Source organism: Lingula anatina, chromosome 4 (assembly GCF_051362555.1).
Source record: "Lingula anatina isolate TDL-2025a chromosome 4, LinAna3.0, whole genome shotgun sequence".
NCBI lineage: Eukaryota > Metazoa > Brachiopoda > Lingulata > Lingulida > Lingulidae > Lingula > Lingula anatina.
In genome coordinates, this window is record NC_141770.1 from 20,864,346 (window position 1) to 20,889,232 (window position 24,887).

The following is a 24,887-nucleotide window of genomic DNA, read 5'->3' on the forward strand; positions in this document are numbered from 1 at the left end:
AATCAATTAACAATGTCCTAAGAAATCTAGGTCTTTGTTATCTTATCGCAAACTTGTGGAAACTTCTGTATTTTAATTGCCTCTTTTGCAGCCATAAAACTATTTACAGCCCAAACTTCTGGAAACCATCACTTCAGCTTTAATTGCATTATTGCTTTCAATTCAATATAGAAAAGAAAAAAAATCTTTCAAAATATTTTCAATGAATTTTTTAAAATTCAAATTATCCAAAATGCATTACAATCAAGAATAAGTATTGTTTACCATTCAACACTTCCTTACCTTTTAAAAAAACACTGACCCCATCCCTTAGCAGGAAAAAATACACATACTGTTATTTAATGCTCTCCCAGATAATTTCAGAATAAAATATATACAAGTTACATAGATATGACAGCTATGAAGTATAATTTAAAGATCAGAAGAATGAAGTATGTGCTGTTCAAGCAGTATATCACCAGCAGGACATGGTGGAGATATGTCAATATTTGATCAGGAGTCTGACTGCAGAAATAAAATGGCCCCGTTCAAGCTTGAAAAGGTGGCTATACATATTGACACAAAATCACAAAATCCTGAAGATCTGTATGGAACTTGCAAAGGCATCCCTTAAATATACACCTCCACATTATGGTGAATTGAGTGAAGCGAAAAAAATCATCTAATTTCAATAGAGTGCAGAAACTGACTTCCTAGCTCGTCCCTATTGTACGGCTCCTAACCAGCCAAGACTTAAATAGAAACTGCCCAGTGGTTAAACATCCACAGTCTTAAGGAATAGGCCAGGAACTATATTTCTTCTATTTGCCTTGCCACTTTAAGGTTATAACCTCTCAGATGTGGAGAGAGGCGAAAGCACCGAGAATTCCATGGAATAAAAAGCAATAAATTCCATTTCTGTGATTGCATGCCGCCTGATGAAGGCATCCAACTGGAACCGAGATTAATCATTACGGAGGGTTGAGCTGGAGGCCATTCGGCGCTTTTCATACTTTAAAATAAAGGTCAAGCGATCCGAGAGATACATTTCAGACTGTCACGCTAGGGTAGGTGTGCTTTATACCCTGTCCAGTGACCAAGGCGAGCTGTGAGAAAGAATTAGTACCACCTCTTCTCACAATACCCTTAAGAAGGCAAACTAAACAGCCTTAGTAATATATCCAAGGTTCTTCCCACATTTAGAGTAAAACCATGCATTCAGCTACTGGCCACAGGAAGAATGCACTGTCATTGTCCCCACATGTGACAGAACTATACTGTCACACAGGACAAGTAGCAATCATGTTTTTTTAAAGAAAAACACAATTGGATGGGAAGTGGGAAATCAAAGCTAACTTGAAAATCATATATCACTCATGTTATCAAAGGACTTACTTCAAGTGGTAGAATATGCTCTGTTGTTTCATGACTCCAAGGAAAAAATGTCCACACCTTTTTTTTGTTGTCTTTTCCTGTCAACTGTCAATGGCTGTGGTTACAAACAAATAACGCTTCCACCAGGAGTTACACCAAGTCAAACAATGTAGTCTCATCTCCCAACAGTGTCTGTTCACAGTTCATCACTGTCATATTTTGAATTATGAATTACAATTAGAAAAAAAAAGCGACCACATTTTAAGTAGATGCAAACATTGTGTGTGTCATTAGCTGGCTCGCATTCCATGATAGCCCCCATTAACCAGAGCCTCAATGCGCCTTCCTATGCCATTAAATTTACATAACTTATAGATATTCCTCTCATCATGCAAACGAAACACATTTTGAATTCTTAATTAAACAATCAATTTTGAAGGTGAAAATATTAAAATATATCAAAGCTTTTGCACTCATATATAATGGAGTTTTTGGTGATTAGAGGTGTCTGGAAATGGCATTAGCATAGGGTGGTATTAATTATACGATGGTCCCTGTGAAACTAAAAAGGGTGTCATGTCCTATTATTTCAGTGCATTAGGCCACGGCCAACACAGCATGTCATGATATCCGAGATCATTAAGAGTCAAACTAAAGACAGCATGTTACCTTTTGACTGCCGCATGACCTCAACAAACTTGAAATAATTCTTCCTTCCTGCTAAAATTAAGACCTCAACCAATTTAAGATCGTGAGTTTTTTCTCTTGATAAACATTTTTCCCTGCCCTGTCTAATACTTCTCATTTACATAAAAAGTGATAAATAAATGGAATCATTTAATTAATCAATTTATCTATAAATTCATAAATGTTGTAAAATAAATTCAAATAAAATACATCTAACCAATCCACATGATTAGAAGCCCAGTCCCAGCCTCATTTTCCTCTGTTGCAGTTGACTCCTTTGTTCCAAGAGCTAAATGCCACATAAATATTTCATAATCTGATCTTCACACTGGCATGTGAAGTACCAGTATATGTTAAGATATTTAAGAGTGGACCCACAATATCAACCAATGGCTGATTTTCCCTCTAGTTAACAAATGAAGACAAAACTCATCTCGTATTTGGTTATTTAAGGCCTATTTAATGAATATTCAATTGAAATGACGATGATTATTCTTCTCTTTATGACAATCACTTTTTCCCAATATATCAGATGGCACTAGTCAAATGTCAACATGAAAAGTCATTCGTAATTTCATATGAGAAAAATCGGTAGATCAGTTGTCATATGTTGCAAACAAAAGTGACACAGAGATATTCATGGTTCTTTTATCCCTTGAGGACAGTGATACTGTAATTACTCATAAATGTCAAACATTTCGCTTATTCCAAACTTTCTTATAAACAACCATATTTATTACTAGTAAAAATATTGTTGACTCATGATCAACACACTTAACTCACTCATTTTTCTTATCAAATAATTTTTGTGGGACACTTACTCCTACCTTTGCTTCTAATGAGTAAAATATTCTACCTTATAATGCTCATAAGCTTTGCTTTAGACATTATTCATTAGGTTTCCTGAAAAGGAAATGTTAGAACTCTTTTCCGAAACTTAGCTGTCATCTTTAAAGCTATAGGAATTTGATCTCTCTTGGTTACTTCCTATCAGACTAATTGCTTGTAGTTACAAAAATGGGTCTGCATGAAAATGCACCAGAAGCAGTGATGATAGTAGTGGTAGTAGTAGTAGTACTAGCTGTAGTAGTATAGTAGTAGTCAGTGCTGTCACTATAATTCCTGCATGTGTGCCAAAATCTTTCACTCAAGGAACAATTGCTGGCACACACCAGTAAACTACTTATAAATACTGAAACATTGCCACCTTTCTGGATTTGCTAGTTCCTCTCAATCTTGGGATTAACTCTGGCTGAGCTAATGCATGCAAAAACATCTCAGTCTAATATTATTTCCATCTCCATGCCATTTTATTCACTTATCATTACTATTATTGTTTTTTTTTTGTTTGTTTTTTTTTTTTTTTTTTTTTTTTTTTTTGCAAATCTATGACACCAAAAGAAGTAAAGAAAAAGAAAACTTTGTATGATCTTTTCAGACCCCCCCCTCAAATGCTGGATTAATTTTTCCTTACATAACCAAAGTGTGACAGACACATCAGAATTTTTCCAGGTAACTATCATCCTACTTTTTTTCCTATGTTCCTACAAGCCTGTGGACATCTTGGCTGCATTGTCTGATCTCCTCTGAAGGGGATATAATTACAAGAATAATAATAATAAGTGAATAAATAACTCAAATTTCCATCTTTGACCCTTTCTCACAAAAAAACACTTATTTTCTAAACCTTCATTAACAAATAAAAGGAAAGAAACTGACCAATAAGAGGAAGAATTCATGTCAGACAGATACATAGAGGGAGCTGCTGAGAGAAGGGAATTCTGCTTCAGCAACCAACCAATAAACACATACAGATTGATTCCATTCTATTGTTGATTGTGTCTTCTAATCAAGCATCTTGAGTAAAAAAAATGTTGTACAAAATTAATTACATGTTACAATGTAAATTTTAATTAAAACTGACAGAAGAAAGTGGTTGTGTGTACATTTCAAAACCATTTTGTCGTTTTAAAAGTTACATTGCACCAAAAGAAAAAGGAAGGCAATGTTAAAAGCTAGTCAATTCGCTCCTACAGTATCATAAAAGAATAATGATAAAAGGGAAAAAATACCATGGAATTTAAAACAGAAATAGAAGCTTCTGCATATTTACATTGCCTTAAGTTTCAAGTGATGATTAAAACTCCCTCTTCACAATGTCTTCAGTCTTCAGGTAACTGATCCTTCAAACCCCTATGACAACTTCCTCTCTGGATGTAATTATTAATCTTTATAATAAACACTCTCTTTTATCCGCTAAAATGCTCTGACCTTTACTTGATAAAGATCCATTAATTCATTGCGTCTCACTGAAGAAGAAATGGCTCCACACATGAATTATTGAACCTTAACATTATTACTATTTTCATATTTTGAAAATAGTCAGGTGAAAAGGTTGCATTAGGAAGTGATAATGAGCGTTTTCAAGACATCGTAATGTGCATTGCGATATGCATAAAAAAGTGCTTGAAAATGCTTTAATTTCATTATTTTCCTCAAATGAAATTCATAATGGCAGCACTACATAAAATGTGGAACCAAAAATGATAACTCATTTTAATAACTGTGGGATAAGTACCACTGTGGGACTACAGGCTTTAAAAACCTAGTTTTAGACTTATTTCTTCAGCTTTTGTGTTTACATAACCTTTGATGGCCTAATCACATATAGCAGGGTGGGTGTGGGTGGGGGTTGTGGGGGGTGAGGTCCACGGATCAGAAGGAACTGCCCTTTTGGCCAGAAAAGGTCCACAATAAATGACTTGCTCTAGGTCCAGTGCCATATCTCAAGTTGGGTTAACTAAGGGGGCTAAAAGGATCCAATTTATATAAGATAAATAAATAAGTAAATAATGTATAAATAATAATTAAAACTCTGAAATTGCCAACAACAGAGAGCTGTAATTGAGCTCCTCACACTGTGCTATGGATGGAACTGACTATCAAAACCCTGTGAACAAAAAAATTAATTCTCATTAGAGATCAAACTTTTCCTGACATAATTGTAAAATAATTATAAATATATTGTTTCCTAACAACACAGAGTATAATCTAGAATGTGTAAAATCAACTATAGGTTGCAGAATTCTATTTGGTGCTCTATCTGGCAGTGATACTGAACTGCTGCCTAAAAAAAAAACCAACCCACAAACTAATCGCATAAACATACAACAAACATTACAAATAAAATTATCACCATCAACAAAAACAACAACAACAAGGTTAGGATTGTCTATAAACACTTAGCTATGTACATGATCTATTGGTGGCTGAGATGGTCAGTCTGATGGCCCCTACATGACCCTTCACTGACCTCTGTTTGACCTCAGAAGAGAGCTGGACTTGCCCATGGTTACTGGATGGAGGGGGAGAGATTTGGACATGTTATGGAATGGTTTCACATCAAAACGCAGGCAATTCATCACAATTCAGCCACTAGTTATTGTACTTACTGGCACCAGCTATACTAATGTATAGGGACATTAGGGAAATTATAGGGAACAGGAGTCTTTGGCCATTTAAGAGGTAATCTAACCTCAACAAGATGGGGGAGGGGGGCAAACATTCAACTATGGGGGTGGGGGGTGGGTGAAGCAATTTTTACTTCAACAAACAGGTTTTCATACATTTTAGACAATTCTTTGATTATTAAAACCTTTGCACAATTTCTGTCCCGGGCTTTGCTTTAGGCATTTTGTAAGCGTAAGTAGACAATATGGCGAGAGGATCCACTGTTTGGAGGACCACCATGAAAAGGGACTGAGACCCATTTATTATAACCATAACACCTCTAGTGCGTCACACATAGGAAATGCCAGCCAACATGTTCACCTCATCCAGACTGAAAATTTTTAAGGAAAAAAACGGAGTAACACATATTTAAATTAAAGGCATTTTCCAATTAACTCATTTACAGAGCAAAGGCTCTTTTTTAAGGATTAAAAGAAATCTTCATTCTTAGCTAAATGGCTTTTTTTTTTGGACATCAACTTATCAATGTTCCCAACTGGACAGAAGACTATAATAACAAAACTGAAGTATGACTATCCTTATTTTGAAGCACTTTAACAATTGTAAATTGCAGCTTAGAAAAAAAAAAAAAAATACACAACTAGACTCTAAAACAGAAATTAGCCTGAAATTGTTTTTTAATATTGCTTGATTGCTAAGACAACTGCCTCAAATGCATTTAAGTAGTGCAAGAAAAAAAAAGATATAGAATGGGTCAGGAGAAAACTGTACTGTCTCCCCTGTGCCTAAAATCTAAGCCATCTTGTCAACTGTAATTGTCATTAGAGATCTGTAACTGTACTCTGAGCTAGATGACAAAAGCTTCACACCAGATATTAAGAGCAGCCGCCAGCTATGTTTGTAGATTCAGCTCATTACGATGATATGAAGATGACAGATGCAGGCTTGTTGTTAAAAGGATCAAACAGCCTCGGAGCAAGTAGCTTTCCATATGGTAAGAATGGTGATTAATGCTAATTAATTAGATCATCAAATCAGTACAAGACAACGCTGGAATGCAGCATAAAAATGCATTTTCATTAAGGCGCAGAGAAGCAAGCTGTGTTTATCTGCTCCGGTAGATGTTAACTAGACCATCAAGGTAATACAAGGAAAGGTGAAATAAAAAATGTAATATACTCTTGTAACAAATGTTAGCCTGGGTTCAAATCCATGCCTTTCTATAACTTTTTATCTTGTCACTTTTCCAATCTGACTAAGAAAAATCTAAAAAATGTCCTGTCCTCCCCCTCGTTTTATAAAAAACCAAAATGCTTTACGAGAAACACACTGGTAAATGAACTAACTTTCAATCTAAGTTGTATCTTTTAAACATCAAAGCTGCTAATTATAGTCTTAGCAGCAGAATTTGATACTGGATTTTTACAATCTATGTTTTACTTGTCAAAATGCTAATTATAGGGTATTGCAAATAAAACCTGTAACTTCATTTTTTGCATTTAAAACAGAGAATCAGGATGATAATTACATCTTTAGTGCGGTCTTTTAAAAGTCCTCTCCGCAATTTGGGGCAAGTCTTATCAAAGCTTGATCTGCCCAGTCTAAGTGTCATATATACAGAACTGCCTTTGTTCTTTTTGAACTCCCATCTTCAAGCAATTTTTGGTAGCTAAACGAGTCAACACTAGGTCAACTCTATCTTATCTATTTTCCTGGTAGGTCATAAAGTAAATCAAATTTTAATAAGTTTGAGAATGATTTTTTTTCATGGAGGACAGATTAAAATAAAACCCACACACATCATTTTAAGTTGTCAATAAACTCACCAAACTATTATGCAACATAAAATAAATCTGATTTGATGAGATTGTGATCAATTTCATTGTTTCAAAGGTTATATCATTTGAAAAGCATGACGACAAACAGACTGAACAAAGTATTTAAATTGGTTATCAATAAATCAAGCAAAAATTACCCCTGAAAGCCAGTGATGAATAAATATATGATTTTTTCCTTGAGGGGGTTGCATATCTATAATTCAGGGGGCACCTGGTACCACCTCCCTGTTAATCCTATGTCACTGGTTATGTCACATCAGTGAAGACATATGGCCGTCATCTCACAGTCCACAGCACTCAAACTCCCGCTCACAATTAACGTCCCAATCTGAAGGAGTCCTGCGTGACACCCAGCACAATTGTTGTCACATATGCTAATGTCATTTCTTATCTCTACCAAACAAGACACACGCAAATTAAAATGGTGCCACAGTGTTATCGTAATATTCATCGTACATTAAGCTAATTAGTTGTGCTATGCCATATTCCTCAGCCCTTTTGGATGGCCTGACATATTAATGACAGGGAGCTAAGAGGTTAAGGTAGAAAACACAGACTTAATTTCAGCACACCCGACAGCTTAAGGGGGAAATATATTAACTGTGCAGTCACTACTCCTTTGTTAATATTCAATAAGAAACTCACATTAAGTAATAATATATCAGAAATTTCCTCATAATTCACTTTCCTTAAAGGGTTGGCAATGTCAGACGCAATAAGTGAAAACCTCTCGTCTCAGATTCATTATTTCATATCACATGTAAGACAATTCACATCTTGTACATGACAGCACAATGCCATTTTTCTATATTAATAAATGAATTGCAAAATTGCATCTGTCTGTTGGACTGCAAAACCATGCTTAATTTTTTTCAAGCATGATGAAAAAAAAGTCTTGTCACACCTTGGCTTAATGATATCCAGAGACAAGATTTCAACATAACTGCAGAAGCCATTCATAAAAATATTTTATCAGTTCTAGAAAGTTGCTGCTTCACAAGATTCAAATGTTTATTGTGAAAAAAAAAAAAAAAAAAAACACTGAGAGAGAAAAAAGATTAACCTTACTGATCACAAACATCTCTGTAGCTAGTCACCAAAAATTTGTTGAACGAAAACCCAGAAGAAGAAGAAACCTTCCTGGATACAACATGGCCTTGTCTAGCATTTTGTTTTATAGGGAAGTGGACATTTGCACAGTGTGATAATATCACGTAGTTCGAGGAAGGGGTTAACAACAGTGCTCTTGTGCGTTTCACCGACACGGGTGAAAAGTCCAGTGGACGTCATGTGGCCTTTGTCCAGCATGAGAGTGAGATAATGTCACAAACTTCCCTATTGACCATATCCTGAAGGTATGATGTAACACCATCCCCTTCAATCCCCCCCCCCCTCCCGGCAGTCCCCTCCACCCCTCCTGACCCTTTTGCCCAAATGGCTACAACCTAAAGCATGACATTTCAGCTCTGATCAATGCTGGTTATTATGTGACACCAGAGACCATCCCAGTCAGCCCATTACCTTCATATTACTGCGGTTCAATCAGAAGTGGGCAGGAAATATTTTTCACATATCAATCACATACACGGGGAAAATCAATTAATAAGATTTCAGCTTGGAGTTGCTAATACAGGAATGATTTAAGTTGTATTTATAATCTCCCTCTTCGCCAGGGACAATCTCTCAATCTGGGCTGAAGTGCCGGACAGAAAATGGCGCTTAATTGCCTATAGAAAAAGATCTAAAAATCCATTCTCCTGCAGACAAAAGTATTCCCAAATTGCCAAAAGAAATACTTGATCAAAACGCAGAGAAAATGGCAGCAGCAATTAGATTACATTAACTACTGGAGTATCCCTGGGGCTTCCTAGCCACTAATGTCACTTCACTAACTCACACACACACACATACTCAAAAATATTACACTTACACACATAAACGAACACAACCAAGTCTTCCTGCTCATTAAAATGTATTTGACATACACATAACTGAACATTAATATGAAACCCACATTTATGTATATCCTATCATTTTATACTTATATCCCTTATCAGTAATTGGGTAATTAAAATCCCCACCTTTAAGTTCAATCTCTTATCACTAATTTGGGTAATTAAGGCCCCACCTTAGATTAATATGTCTTATCAGTTCTTAAGGCAATTAAGCCCCCACCTGACTCTCTGTTACACCTGACAGTGCCCTTTAATAGGGGTTCCTATTTAATCTAGGTGGCATTCTTCCCCCACATCTCCTCAATCCCTCATACCTGTGCCCTGCCCCCCCCCGCCCCCCCTGTTGTCACACTTGTGTCTTCTTCCACCTACCCCTCTTGTCACACCTTTAAGTCCTATTCCCCCCTTTTTTCCTTCCCCCTACTGACAAGCCTGTGTCCTCCCCCTCCCCCCTCCTCGTGTCAGTTCCCCACCCATTCCCTTCTGAAGTCGTACCTGTCCTCCAACTTGTCACCATTGAACTGAGCAAATAACAGGTCTCTAATATCCTGGCCAATTATCCTGTCAATACCTATCCAATATATGGATGAAATGTTAAGTTCAAGACACATTCTAATTAATACTGACCTCACCTCTCCTTTATAGTATATAACCCTGAGTAGAGAACACGCACGGAAAGCACTTGGGCCAGCTGCGGACCAGCATTTGTCAAAGTCATTTGTCTCAGCTAACAATCTGTGAGAGCTGTTAATTTTTCTTTTTTCCACTCTCGTGATCAAGCCACACCTCATAACTAGCGCCCCCTGTTTTTCGCCCACCGAAAATTTACATCCCAATAGTCTAATTACACTGGGCGATAATTTGATCTGCACACCTAGCTGCCCTCCAAAGCCTCCAGCCTTTCGCCGCATTCATCAGCTTAGTTAAACAAGTTATAATACCGTGTGTATTGAATCAGGTAAAAAAACACTCGCGCATTAATAACTAATATAGAGGCTTTCTTTTGTTAACCAACCCCAACACGACTTTGTTTTTCCTCTTATTGTTCCCTTCAGAGCCGACGTATTGTCAGTGCGGGTGTCTTTGGTTTCAAGCAAGAATGGGTCAACTCCCGCTTTTAAATTAATGACTGGAGGGACTTAAGTATGTAACAACACATTGGACGGTCCCCTTCTGCTGCCAAATGATGTCACAAATCCAAACAAATGACAGATAATGCCCGGTGGGCTCTCGGGTGACTTGTTAGCAACTTCCACTTTGACGGAGGTGAACAATATGAGGGGTGAAATGACAAAAAACAAGTCGCTGGGCTGTTATTAATATCTGCGCATTCCTCTACTTTAAATGCCTTCCTCACACAATGGTGTAGGTGAACAAAAGCAACAAGTTGTTTTTTATGCTCGGGCCTACCATGACAACAGTGCATAATCCTCCACCGAACACAGGTCAATGATTCACAAAGCATTCAATCTCCACATTATTTCTTCATCAGAACACAGACACAAATAGGGGACTAGCCCCATTATCTCTGGCTTATCAGCAACATAATCATTCCCAATGCAGATTGAACAATTTAACATGCAGCGCAAGTATTCTATCCTTGGCCCAACAAGCATAAGACAAAAAAAAGGAAGATCACACTGTGATGATAAAAAAGTTCATAAACAACGTTAATTCTGCAACCGGCCTTGTGGCGAAGAAAAGGGGACACATATTTATGGGAGAGATGATGGGGGAAAGCCATATGGAAGGTCAGATGTAAACCCATAGTAATGTTCACAACAGGGGGAAACATTGCTCTAAACAATTCCCTTTCAAATCGTTTTGATCTCACCATGGGACAAAAGACGCGCAACTGATTTTCACATGACTGCCTGCAACCAAGTTGAAATTATGCAAGTACGAGAGATTAGGAATTCCAATAGAGGCCCTAAAGTAAATCAGCAAATCAAGCCATCCAACGCTGACCTTTTGTTCTTTCCCTGGGTCATCTTAAATCATAATGGGCCATTATTCTAACGATTACCACCTTTCATGGCAGTTGTGCAGGGCACACATCATCGTGTTTGTCGACCCCTTTGTCTGCAGTTTCAATTAGCTGGGACATAATTCTACTCCAACATTTAAATCAGGGCCACAATGCAATCACTCTGGAGCCAAAATTAAATCATAAGCCTTAATGTTTGGAGGCTGAACAAGCAAACCCCGCTTCCTTTTAAACTTTTTTAAGGCAATACTCCCCATTCAGACTAAATAAACAATTAAAGGGGCTCACCTCCCCACCTAAGGCCAGTTGAACCAGGGATTTAATTATTTCTATTGCCAAATTAAGTATTCATTAATGCTCCATAATCTTTTTTTATCTCTGATTTACACCTTTGACGTCACTTTTTATTTCCCAAGTCAATAGCAACAACATAGATAAATTATTGACAAATTGTTCATAACAGCGAATAAGGCAGGTTATAAAGCTGGAATCAGGACTTATAAACCATTCAATGGAGTAATTAATCTTACAGCTCTTCCATGACTTTTCTCGGTGCATGTAACACAGCCGATAACCTCGGCTAGGCTGGAAGGTCATGTGATTATCAATTAACACATGTGCTCAGTGCTCACCTATCTTTGTACTTAATGTCTGTTGTAAAACTGTAGCCCAACAACAAGAGTGTGTGTATGTGTCGTGGAACTTGTGCCTTCAAAGTTCCCACCTCTTCTCTCCGCACATACACAGTGCCACCTATCAGGGGTAATGTCCAGGTCACAGTGCTTTAAAGTCAAATCAATGGAAATCAGTAGTCTCAGTTCCTCTCTCTGACTTTATTTGTCTCTCTTTTTCTCTCTCCTTTGGTTGCGCCTCATTTAAAGTGTCTTCTTCCTCGTTGATGTCAGAGTGCTGTGCTGCAGTGACCCTCGCAGTGTAAGCCACATACCTATATAAGACGCCCTAATTACACAGCCCCATTCAGCTCCTCTCCATCTGATAATAAATAGCAACTTATTGTGTCTGCCTAAGCCGTCTTCAAATATTAGCATTGGGTTGGTCGACTAATCACCCCCACCGCTAGGGGAGTTAAATTAAAAATCCAATCTGGATGGGTTGCATCCTTCTGCATCAGACGTTAATTCCAGCACTAGTTAATGTCTTCTCCAGTCCCCGTCAAGACCGAGCCCAGTTTCTCTGCCTGCATGACTGTTCAGCCTGACTGCCAGAGACTTGTATAATTATCAAAAACAGGCAGCTTTCATTAATGACAGAGTGTGTGTGCTATATGGAGCCCGGTAATCTGAAAAATGCTATGCTAATCAGCAGTGATCGGGTTTCCAGTTGGGGCCCCTTGCTTTTGTAAAAATCTCTCACTCTGATTAGGGAGAGTCTAATTACACAAAGCTTTATGCTGGCACCTATCTAGTTGCGGGGAGAGGGGTGTGAAAAAGGAAAAGATCGAGGAGGTGCAGGGGTGGAAGGGGGGGGGGGGATAACTAAACAACAGAGATTAATTGAGCCGAGGGTCAGGGCCAGGGTAATGGGTTGCATGTATAATCAGCGTGTAATATCCTAACTCTGTGTAAATTTACATAAGGAGCTATGGCTCTCCAGCACAATTCCTCGCTGCAGATCAACTCTGATCTCCAGCTTGATTAGCTAATGACGGATGTAAACTGTCTGTCAGATCAGAGTACGAGAGAGAAAGAGAGAGAGAGAGAGCAGAGCAGATAAAAGGGCAGTTGTTTTGTCATTGCCTTGATTTGTAAAGGAGCAGGGGGAAAAAGTGATCTTTGCAGGTGACTCTTAATATTCCACATCAGCAGATCATGGGCTGTATTAAGAGCTGTCAAGCCCATATAATAACCAGCCTTCTGGTCCGCATCAGGGAACAGTGGGACTTCCAGGAAGGCGGTTATTAGCACCATAATTTTCAGGTGCAACAGGGTATCTTCAAGTGCCTTAAAAAATTAAATTCAATGGTTTTAAATTCCAGCACTGAATGTTAATTGGGGGTTGTAAACCAAGTTGGAACCACTTGAAAAATCAAAGTCTAAATAACGCAAAGCACTTCCAGAGGTCCAAGGCAAACAGGCCATAAAACTTGATTAGCAGCATGCTAGTTTTCACAAAATTAAAACAGCTTATCTAATTTGACTGGGTAGCGAGTTGAGGTCTCTTGTTACAAGTGAGCTGTGCCAGAATTAACTAACACCTACAGACTCACAAAGTAATGAACAAACTGAACAAAACACTCTGAACTTTTCCCAAATCAAGCCTACACCTATTTTCTCCTTAAGTATAGCCTTTCTCATTCATCATTTTCTTGATTAAGATCCTCTCTGCCACCCAGGAGACAAAAACTCCACAAGATCTGCACCGGGAAAAGTAACAGAATCCACAGTGAGCTCCTCGTTCCTCTCATATCAGATAAGCTCTCTTTTTGGGATTGCCATAGCAACGGTAGTTAAAAAACGTCCATCTCTCTCTAACTCTGTAACACCTGGCCTCAACTGAATAGTTTTCTGATTTACTGATACTTCAACAAACACATGTGTGCATGGGAGACAACTCTGTTGATTAGCCATCATGCCTTGCTGACACACTATATAACAGTTTGCTTAAAGTTCGGACAGGATCTGAAGAGGGGGAGGGGGTGTGGGTGTGGAGGGAGGGGGGTGCAGAGTGACAGGAATACAAAAAAAAAAAAAAAGATAATCTAGTGAAATACGTGCTTAAAGAAGTGGGATGTGTGTGTGTGTGTGTGTGTGTATGTGTGTGTGTGTGTGTGTGTATGCAAATGTGCATGTTTGTGTCTATGCCTATGCACTAAACTACATACTTAACTAAAATTGAACTCATAACTCCTCCTTCTCGTCACATATATATACAACAGCAATAGGCTTTCCAGTAGTTTCCTGCGTATATGCATACATCTGAGTTCACCTACCATGTGGATTATGATGTACCTAATCAACCATAGGAAATGAGCAATGCTAATTAACTCAAGCAATTTCTAAATGACTTCTGCATCAAAATCACAATTCCAGAGATTCCCGACATCAGCCAACGTATTGCTCATTTGCCTGGACAAGTTTTTATCAGTTCAAACTGGACAGAGCGACAGAGAAAAAAACAGTGATTCCCTTGGGGGTATTTGCTTACTAGGATGTATGAAGCAGTTTTGGCCATTGATACAGACTGCCGTCCTATTGATCTCTGGGATAGCATGCTGTAATGAGTCCTGGTTGACTGCACAGCACATGGAGCTATCGCAGGAATCGGAAGACCATCGTCTCCACATATCAGTTCTTAATTACTGTATTAATTGAGTTTTGTTTGCAACAGGGACCAGTATGCAATATGATAAAATGAATAATTCATGATCATTCCCTAAATCTTCAGAGATTCCACTTTAATGTTTTATCAAACCTACCAACACAAAAATATCCAGCTCAGCGTTAATTTCTTATGGATCGATAGCTGATTACTAGAAAGTGCCGTCAAGTCAATGATTCGGAGAAAAATATCATCCAATATCCCAGACTTTTTTTTTAGATATACAAATATGATAAAATCACTTATTGCTTGCAACGTTTATGACCCAAGAGGAAAGGTGTTATCATATTGACAGACCCCCCGACGCTGAAACAAATGATGCAGCGACTTTTCTCTAACAGCTCGGCTTCAATTAAGAAATCACAAATTTCCAAACCGCTGAAAAATCAGATTAGGTGGCTATGATGTGGAGGAATGTGGGACTTCTTCAGTAGAACAACAGCATTCTGATCTTAAATATGGACTTTGTTACCAAAGTGATGTAAATATAGTTAAGTTAATGGCTCCATCTGCATCAAATTTTCAACGAGTTCTCCTGAAGAAAGTGGCTTATTACTAAGACCGTTCAGTTCATTAGATCATTTTAAGCCTCCATTTTTTTCCTCCCACATTTTCAAGCAGTCTGAAGATGGAACAATGTCAAAATCTTTATGCAATTACTCAAAGCATGACATTTCTCTGTTTTCTTTGCTGAAGTTGACTGTGTAGAAAGATGTACAGTTTACATTTCTCTAAATTTGTCATTTACCATTTACCATTACCAAGACTTGATCAAACAATCTCCTAAAATGGCAATCCATCCCTTGAAACCAGAGGGCTACTGCCTTTTTCCTCACAATAAAATATAGGACACACGGATAAGGCAGAGGAACATAAATAAAGAACATAATTTAAGTGTTTAATTTTCTTCTTTTGATATTTGCACTCAGATTAGTTTCAGTTTGTAAGCTATGTAACAATGTAGTACTGGTGTGATGTTTAACTCTAGGACACCATGCTTGGGCACTGCATATCCCAGCTTGCTCACATCACCGCAGCCAATACACAAATATTTTCTATCTAAATGAGAAGAGATGTCCTGGACGCTTCAAACTCTGCCCCCTAATGACTAGACTATTTTTCTTCCAAACTGATTAACTGACATGTGATCTCTTCTCTTCATCAGCAATGGTCTGGGTTACTGGTTTTGGAGGTGGACCCCAAAAGATGGGAGGGGAGAGGGTGAGGAAAATCATGGAATCACTGAAAGTCTTTCTCAAATCCAGCCTTAAGTAACACTTCTTAAAACCGATATTAGTTTTTTCTTGGAATTTAGAAATCAATCCTATAGAAACAATTTTCATCTGAAAATATTCTTCTTAAAATATTTTTAGCTATTGTCTGCTGTCATCCATAAGCTGCAGAAGAAAATAAGAGAACGATATTTTACCTGTCATGTCAGGATCACCCTGCAAGCGGACGACACTGCAACATGCAACAGCAATTATTTTGCTTCTCATGATATTTTTTTTCTTTTTTTTCATCTAACAAACAAAGATTCTCTTCTTTCTTCTACCATCAAATGATATGACTATCGCAGTGACAGGTCTCTGCCGACAAGTTCAGTTAACAGGCTTCGACCTCTTGTAATGAGTATTTTTCTTAAGCTTCATCTGTGTCGTTAGTAAAATGCCAAGTCTGTCATAATACTAGCATGAACTTTCCGTGACTAATTAATGCCAGCAAATCTCGGCTTGTTGAATAAATGGAGCATTTTATGTGCTGTTATGCGATAATTAGAACAGTTATTACTTCCCTTCAATCCAGGATAACAGAGATGGATGGGGTGATGCTTTTACTTACTATTTTTTTTTCTTCTTTTTTTTTGCACTTTGGGAATTCTAACCACACCTGACTTAGCTGTCACATAGCATGAAGTTAACATCATCATCTGGTCTCTCTTGTAATTATTACCACCATAAATCATATTCTTCAGATACCTTCTCAAGGTGGATTGACTTAACTCAACCCTTATTTCTCTCTCTATTACTTGTCTTTTACTGCTTCACCTATAAATTCATTCATTCCTATGTTCTGTATCTTGCCCCCATTTCTAATAATAATAATAATAATAATAATAAAATAATAATAATATTAGCAATGCAAGCGATTTTATCTCTCCTTCACCAAATCCACCTTCAAATATACCTCATCTACATTAATATATATGCCATTTTTCATTCTACAGCTACAAACTTCCTAGATCCCCCATCTCCTTCCCTCTGAATGTCTGTCCATCTGTCTGTCTGCCTGTATCCTTCTTTTTCCTCCCCAATAAAACTAGATAACATATTTCATCCCATCTTTCCTCCCTTTCCCCCCTCAAATATGCAAATGCCTAAGTTTTTCTATTTTCCCACAAAAAAAAAAAAAATAATAATAATAATAATAAAATAAAATAAAATAACCCCCCCCCCCCTACATATCTGCCATTAGTCTTATTCCAGAGGTCATCTGACTCTGGCCATGTCCATTTTGAGGCCAAACTATTTAGGTCAGTCTGTCTGGACAGAGCTGACCAGACTTGTTACAAACCCATTGGTCAGTGCTATCACTCTAATGGTTACTCTATATCAGTGAATCAGGACAGATACAGTATAGGGGTCAGTGTTAAGGTACTTCAACCAGTGTCCAAGCAATGTCCAGTTTGGTCAGAGGGCACTTGCTATGAATGGGCCACTGGTCACTAACAAGATACAGTGATTGAGCGTAAAGACTGTATGCAAGTAATATATTGGACACGGATGAATGAGAAAAGCAAGAACATGAACACAGCCAGTGACAACACAGCACCAGTAACAATACAATGCTTGATGCTGTTCCTCAGTTCTCACCATACAGTGACTGTACAACTGGTAATGGAGTAACACTTACTGTGATATACAGTGACATTACATACTTGATAGAGATAGAGTTCTCACCATGCAGTAACATTACAACACCCGAAGCCATCACAGAAATATCATCATACAACAACAACAACGCAATCATTGATTCTTTTCTTCATATTACACATCTAGGCATTACAGTCTGTTTTTTACTTATCATTCAAAATTAATATTTTTAAAAAATCATTACTAAAAACAATGAACACCTGTATATTCAATGACCACCCCAAAAATTAAAGAGAAACAAAGCACCATTTACCTCAAGATACAGAAATCGGGCTGAAAGCTTATCTCATTCAGATGCTGCTGGACAGACTTCCGTTATGATATTGTACATACTATTCCACTATTGGCATTACATTTTAGTTCAACCACTGATGAGATCTTATTCTGACCAATCAAATGATAAAAGATGTACTTACACATCACCATGGTAACAGATTGTAAATTAACGTGGCTAATTTGTAATTATAGAATTTGGCCAGTTAACTGTATGGATAATACATATGGTCCATACAGTACAGTTTTGTTCAATATCATACAAGCAATGAAGATTTAAACTGTCTGGTAATTAAGAAGTAGTATATTTCTAAACAAACAAACAAAGATTATTTTCAATGACAACAACTCTGTTGCACTTATGTAAATGTGATCAGCATTCTTAAGGCATAATTTGAGTGAGTTATTTTACTTTTTTATATCTATTTATTATATTTTTTAGGGGAGAGAGGAGAAGTAGAGGAGGGTTAAGTAATTAGTGTTAATCACAGCATGAAAGTCAAAGGCTTGCTTATTTACAAGGAATATATACTAAAAATGAGGAGAAGAAAAAAATGATACTAAAAGAAAACGCAAAATATAATTTTTACAAATAGGATTGGTCAGGCAAATACGACTGAACTGTGAGTTGGAGATAGTGATCTGGGTCTGGAGAAAAACTCATACTACGTTAACTACATGTGCATCGATTGTGGACTCGCGAGGGCCGTGAGGTACTCTCTGGAGTCACAGATCAATGAAATGGTAGTTACTGTGAGCGAATGATGGATGGCGACTTTTACAATCCCGATTGAACCTTCTGCTAGACTTGCCAAACAGCAAGCAAACAAGTGAAACACTAGCTTAATGAATGGCTGGTTGGCTTGGGAAGACCCCCATCTCCTCACTCCATTGTACTACAACTTTCTCCAATAATGCCAAGACATAGATGGATGCACTGCATATCATTTTGTATATGTTGTATACATTTCTTCATGCTCTGTATCCTTTATTTACTACTGCACAAGTATTATTTTTCTCACTACTCTCTGTGGTTTTTCTTATTGCATTTACGTACAATAGTTAAAAGTTAAAAGTGAAGATATCATTGATAAAAAATGAACAACACACACGAAAATGAAAAGGACTGACAGCATGAAGAAAAAAAAAACATAATTGCAAACAATCACTGTGTGGACAATAACATTTTTTGTTTAACTATTAGCACATTTTGTACAAAGACCATTAACTATAATAAGAATCTCCAAATTACACCTACGACATGCCATGCTTTAAATAATAGGTCCACTGAAAACATTGGGGTACTTTAAATGTGTCCATGTATCATTATTTCGTTATCTTTTCTGGCTTAAACAATACCCATATAACAAATGAATAAATGGGTGTATTAAATAAATGGACACAAAAGAATAAGCGAAATGGTAAATAAATAATTAATTAATGATAAAAGTAACAATGATGGGTTTTCATGCAAATACTAGGAAATAGATTTTTAAGAGCAAACAAGGTTTATCTCTGTCATGCTGAGGCTAAAAGGGGCTAAAATAAATACCTCTAAGCTCTGCATAATTTTGTGATAAAGGTACACCCACGTTGATGAGGTCATTTGCCCTACATTGTCCCTACTTCCCAGAATTATATATAAAACTGATTCACTGTAATAAATGACATACTATAGCAAATAATCATTATGTAATAAATGTTTTTTTAAAAAATCGACGGACAGAAGAGGTCATCCTTAATGATGTCACGATGTCCTTCCTTTTCCAGGAATACCCCAGTTTAGTCATTAGATTGGAGAGATATGTAAGGCAGAATTGAATAAGGTCAACTATTTACTTGCCAACCCAGGAGTAAGCCTTGACAGAGCATAATCAGTGATGGTTGGACTTATGTAATAGATCACATGTAGACGTGTGTGTGTGTGTGTGTGTGTGTGTGTGTGTGTGTGTGTGTGTGTGTGTGTGTGTGTGTGTGTGTGTGAGAGAGAGAGAGAGAGAGAGTGCATATTTTGACATTTTTTTAAAGTACGGCTCATTTATATATATATATATATATATATATATATATATATATATATATATATATATATATATATATATATATATATATATATATATATATATATATATATAATCTTAAGCACAGGGATGCTTTTGAACAGATAAATCTATCATGTAAGTGCATGTCATATAACTCATACTTTACATCATGACAGATATACTCTCCAATATGACTACACACAAAACAAAATACATAAACATCCACATTGGAGTTCCATTCCACTTGTTGAGAAGTAAACCAAATCTTCTATACACGAGTCCGAGGGGATCAATCGCCCTCTGTGGGTTAATTAACCTGAAATTTAAGACAATGGTTTTTGCACACTCATCTCCACCAGCAGCAAACAAGCAGTTATCTGATGTATGCATCTCATTGTAATGTCATTAGCGTGGAACGCGGAGGGCCAGGGATCAGGAGACGTTATTGAGTCAAACTTCTAATAAATCAAATCAGTTCACTTCAAGCTCTTGGTTGTATGTAAGGTATGTTTTATTTAAAAATTGAAATTGTACACTGATTATACAGAAATGCCTTGTAGAGATGCTGTAGATGGTGTGTGTGTGTGTGTGTGTGTGTGTGTGTGAGCACCCACCTGCACGAATGCATGCATGGACACGTGTACTACAAACACTTTTACATGCATTGTACCAGAAAAAAATGAAATAGGTCATGTTCATTCAAAAAAATACATTGTTGCAGGATATAATTCATACAGATCAAATATATGTTGCTTTTTCATACTAATTAACCTGTCCTGTTTTCTTCTAGAACATCTTCATTTATCTGAACTAATGCTGAATGGGGGGTGGGGGGGGTGGGGGGGGGAAGGAGAGAGGAGTTTTCTGTCACAACGTGGTTCTAAACTGAAGTTGAATGGGAGAATTTTCTGACCTAATCTTTGCCAGTCTATTAATGAGACTATAACGTCTGCCTTTGATTGAAGAAAACACATGTTGTTGTCATTTTTGGAATTTGACTGTAATCGATATTTAGGTTCCCTCCGTCTGTGCTGCCTTGTCATGTTTTCCAACACTAACTAGAATCCCACCATATAACACCATCACACCAGTGAAATTTTTATGAAACTTTTTCTCATATTTTTTAATATGAATTATTTCTGGAAAAATAACTAGTGTGTTAAGATTATTTTTGAAATAATGGTGATGATCTTTCTGTCAGAGAAAGAGAGAGTGAAGGACAAATCTAAAATACAAAGAATCCTGTACTTTTAAATTAGTTATAACTAATTTTGATATCAGCTAAAAATAACTTTTTTTAAATGGAAATGTAAGAATGAGTTGATGCAGCTGTCAGCTGTGTAAAAAAATAAGAGACCACACAACACGCTACAACTGCAAATGAGAGAAATTAATGCATTGGATTGCAATTTAGACACCTGCAATTTCAATTGGTGAACAAATCAAGCATATCCAAGGTGAGAAAGTTTCGGCATACGACACTCAGCCATTATGTTGATAATCACAAATGTAAATCTGATACTAAGCAACTTTTTTTTTTTTACAAAGATGCATCCTTTCCCACTTTTCTTTGTATCTTTTTTTTCTCATTCAACAACCCACATTACCTCCTGCCGTAGGAAAATTTTGAAGTTCATGTCAACTCATTGTTCTGAATGTAACAATTTAATATATTCACCACTGTGTGCCTGCTTCTCTTTTGTAAGTGTTAGTGCTGCATATATAGAAGAATGTCGCTGGAAACAAAAGGCGCTCTCAGATAACATCAGTCAACAAAGCCTCATCTTTTACTGCCTGACAGTGAGGACGGGCTGGGAAATGGAGCACAAAGTTGACAGAGGGGAATGAAAGTTAATATATATATATATATATATAAGGCAGAATTGAATAATATATATATAACATGCATATTTATATAAATAAAACTAAATTATATCTAAAAATTATTCCATCAGCTGTGTCATGCACTGAAAGTTACAATAATAGATTCTTCAAAAGGAAAAGGCTACTGTGAGATCAACAGCCCCATTCCTTAATGAAGGTATCATGTGAGACAATGAAATATTGGAGTGGTCTTAAATCTGATTTTCAGCTGTTGTTTTAGGGATCTTTTATTGTAACTTTAATCGCATCAACATAACAAAATAACTTTTTAAAGAAAGCATTCATACCTTCAATGAGGAGTAAGCTTCTCACTTTTTCTTGCCCTGTTCTGGCTGGATATCTACAAACTGTCTCTCTCAATCTTCCTCTGGAAAGAAAAAAAAAACAGAAATAGTTGTGCGGTTGTCTCATCCAGCCCAATCTACACACTGTTTCGCCACGGGGACGGCACTGGGCTCTTCAGCAGCCCGACTGTGACTACTCTACAATATGACAAACAGCAGACTGTCTTGATTAAAACCTAAGTCACCCACGGTTTCTACTGTCAGAGCCTACAAGCTTAGGCACTCCATCAGATGCTGCTGCAATCCACTAGAGATACCTCAACTCAACTCAACGTACGCCTGTCCGAGCCACGGCAGCTCCTGGAGACAAAACCTAAGAGCACCCAGGTGGTGATAATTACACCCCTCTTCCATCACCTGACCTACTTTCAAAATTAATCCAGCCTCGGCTGGTCTTGTTAAGTGGGTGGCTTGAATGCTGACACTAATGAGTGTCGGTGATCAACAACATGGTACTTGTGATGTCATGCCAGCAACAAACCTCAAACTGATTGCCTCGTCAGTTTCCAAACTGGACCATGAGCAGAGAGGAGAGGTGGTGTCGTCAGTGTTGGCTTTTGGTGGAAGTCACATGGAGAGAAATAGAGAGAGAGCTGTGACACAAGACAGCGGAGAGATAAAAATACCACATAACTCATTATCTCTGTGACACCGCTGTGGCCGAAATATTAAATGATTAATTGCCCACTGCGTGATCTCAGAACTAAATGCCTTGGTTAGATAAGACTCTGTCCTGGCCCTACATTGCCCTCTTCACATAATTCATCTCTTTCTCTCTTTTGGTCAGAAAAGTGCAAATCAAGAAGGGAAGTGCTCCTGTCATTTGCAAATGTTTTTGGTCTTCTTCTCAGACACCTTCATAATGTTGCCTCTTAAGAAGAAATTTCTCCAGACTCAAATGTCTCATTAATTACAGAGGAATAATAACCACCAAACACTGCCTTTATGGCTGCAAGTTTTAACACCTCTTTTCATCCTCATCTCAAAGACGTGTTCTAATACTTACAATCATAATTGCTGAACATTTATTATGCTGTCATGGCAGCTCAATTAACAGCCCTGCTTTACAATCAAACAACAATGATAATGATTTCCACAGGCTCATATCACCTTTTAATTACCAAGTTGGGGGGTGGGGGCACTGTTTCATTACTAACAGGTCATTTATGAACAGGGTGATAACTTTTTTATAGAGAAGAGAAATAGATTTATAGGTTTTCAAGCAGACCTGTCATTCACCTCTACTCAATCCTGTCTACTATTCATAACCATGCAACAAGGTGTGAAAAAGAGAAATTCTTTATTAAGCTACTCCTACATGCTTTGGGAGGGAGGGGGAATGAAGGTGAGAACTTGTCTAGAAAAACCCTCGATTAACTGTCTCTCTACACCTGTTCTACAATCTGTGTACTTTGGCAACCCCAGAGTTTGTTTAGCAAATGTGTTTGTTTTTCTGAAACTTTGCAAATGTTTGTTTGAAATCATGGCTAAGTAGGAAACATTTTTACCTTCCAACTTTTGGAATTTTGATCTCTCTAATGCTATGCAGCCAGTTTTTTTCTTTTTATTCTAAGGTCATTTATGGGTATCCAAATTGAGTGCTCCAAAATGCACAGCTCAAAAGTCTTTATTTCAAATTGAAGACCTTGCCACAACACTGTGCTTTCCTAGGAAATGTTATCCATTTTTCCTTCATAAATAAAGTAGCTGATACATTCCAATTTCTTATCTTTTCAGCTTTCTTTTTCAATGTGACGAATTCTTACATCTAGTTATCGATGTTAGCCTCAAACATTATCTCATTTGAAAAATAAAATTAATCAAAATATACATTAAAAAGATGACACTTTTTGACCTGTTCATGTTGTCACCTAAACCTATCAAATCTTAATAACTTCATTTCAAATAACAACCATAAGATGGAATTTTTACATTTATAGTGTATAATAAATCAAATGTTGAAAGATATGAGCATAATATTATCAAGATGATTATACATATTAAAATCATATCCATAATTAAAATACCCAAGACTTAAAATATTTATTTCACCAATATCACAAAAAAAAAAAAAAAAAAGAATATAGAATTAAACACTCAATCCTCATTAGGCATCGGAATACTGATCTTAATTAATCCAATTAATCTGTGGTAATTATTGATTAATAGACATACACTGTAACACCAACCTTTTGAATTAAAAATATATTTCAAGTTGCAGATGTTCCCCTACTGCATAAATCTCCCACGTAGGCATGCATGCACACAAGGGGCAGAATTATTACCTTTCTTAGTCTTTATTAATCTTGGTATTAATTATAATTAATATGATTACTCGTTTCCTGTAAAATAATGAGGGTCAAATAATTCTGACTAATTGATGATTGTCAACAATGTCATCAGCAAAATCCATGGCAAAAAAAAGGATATAAAAGCAACAAATTATGAAAGTCAACAGGGTTTTGAATTCTGACCTAATGGTTTAAATCATGGTCCTCTAGTCTAATCGAGCAGAATGTGAAGTGTTTGTGCCAGTAATTATAAGACTTGTTAAGATACTGTCACACAAGGTGACAGGATATGACTTCTTGTCCTTTACACCACAATAGACTTGCTGATGATTGAACTGATATGAATATTAACATCTCAACATGGAGGTGATCAAAACATCCACAACAACTGGTTCTGGTTTTTGTGTTCTATAGGCATATAACCCTGCAACTCTTCAGTCCACGAGTCACTACATGCTTATATGATTATGTGTGTAAAATTTCACTAAAA

The 24,887-nt window shown here is 37.0% G+C and overlaps 1 protein-coding gene and 1 long non-coding RNA gene across 9 annotated transcripts in view; one reads left to right on the top strand and one right to left on the bottom strand.

Annotated features, from left to right (window-relative positions):
- LOC106159310 (zinc finger homeobox protein 3) overlaps positions 1 to 24,887 on the bottom strand; it is a 92,377-nt gene that overhangs the window by 40,174 nt on the left and 27,316 nt on the right. For 3 of the 8 annotated variants that reach the window (XM_013535546.2, XM_013535565.2, XM_013535544.2), the window contains exon 5: positions 22,050 to 22,129. The gene's annotated coding sequence lies outside the window, so the exon portion shown is untranslated. Of the gene's footprint in view, positions 1 to 1,374; positions 1,514 to 9,931; positions 10,118 to 11,923; positions 12,568 to 22,049; positions 22,130 to 22,295; positions 22,362 to 22,587; positions 22,802 to 24,887 lie in introns of those variants that run through there. The other 5 variants (XM_013535552.2, XM_013535554.2, XM_013535558.2 and 2 more) reach the window with 5 other exon arrangements.
- LOC147762558 (uncharacterized) lies at positions 17,100 to 18,857 on the top strand. The gene is made up of 2 exons (XR_015333721.1): positions 17,100 to 17,524; positions 18,279 to 18,857. It is a non-coding gene; the product is annotated as an uncharacterized LOC147762558 (long non-coding RNA).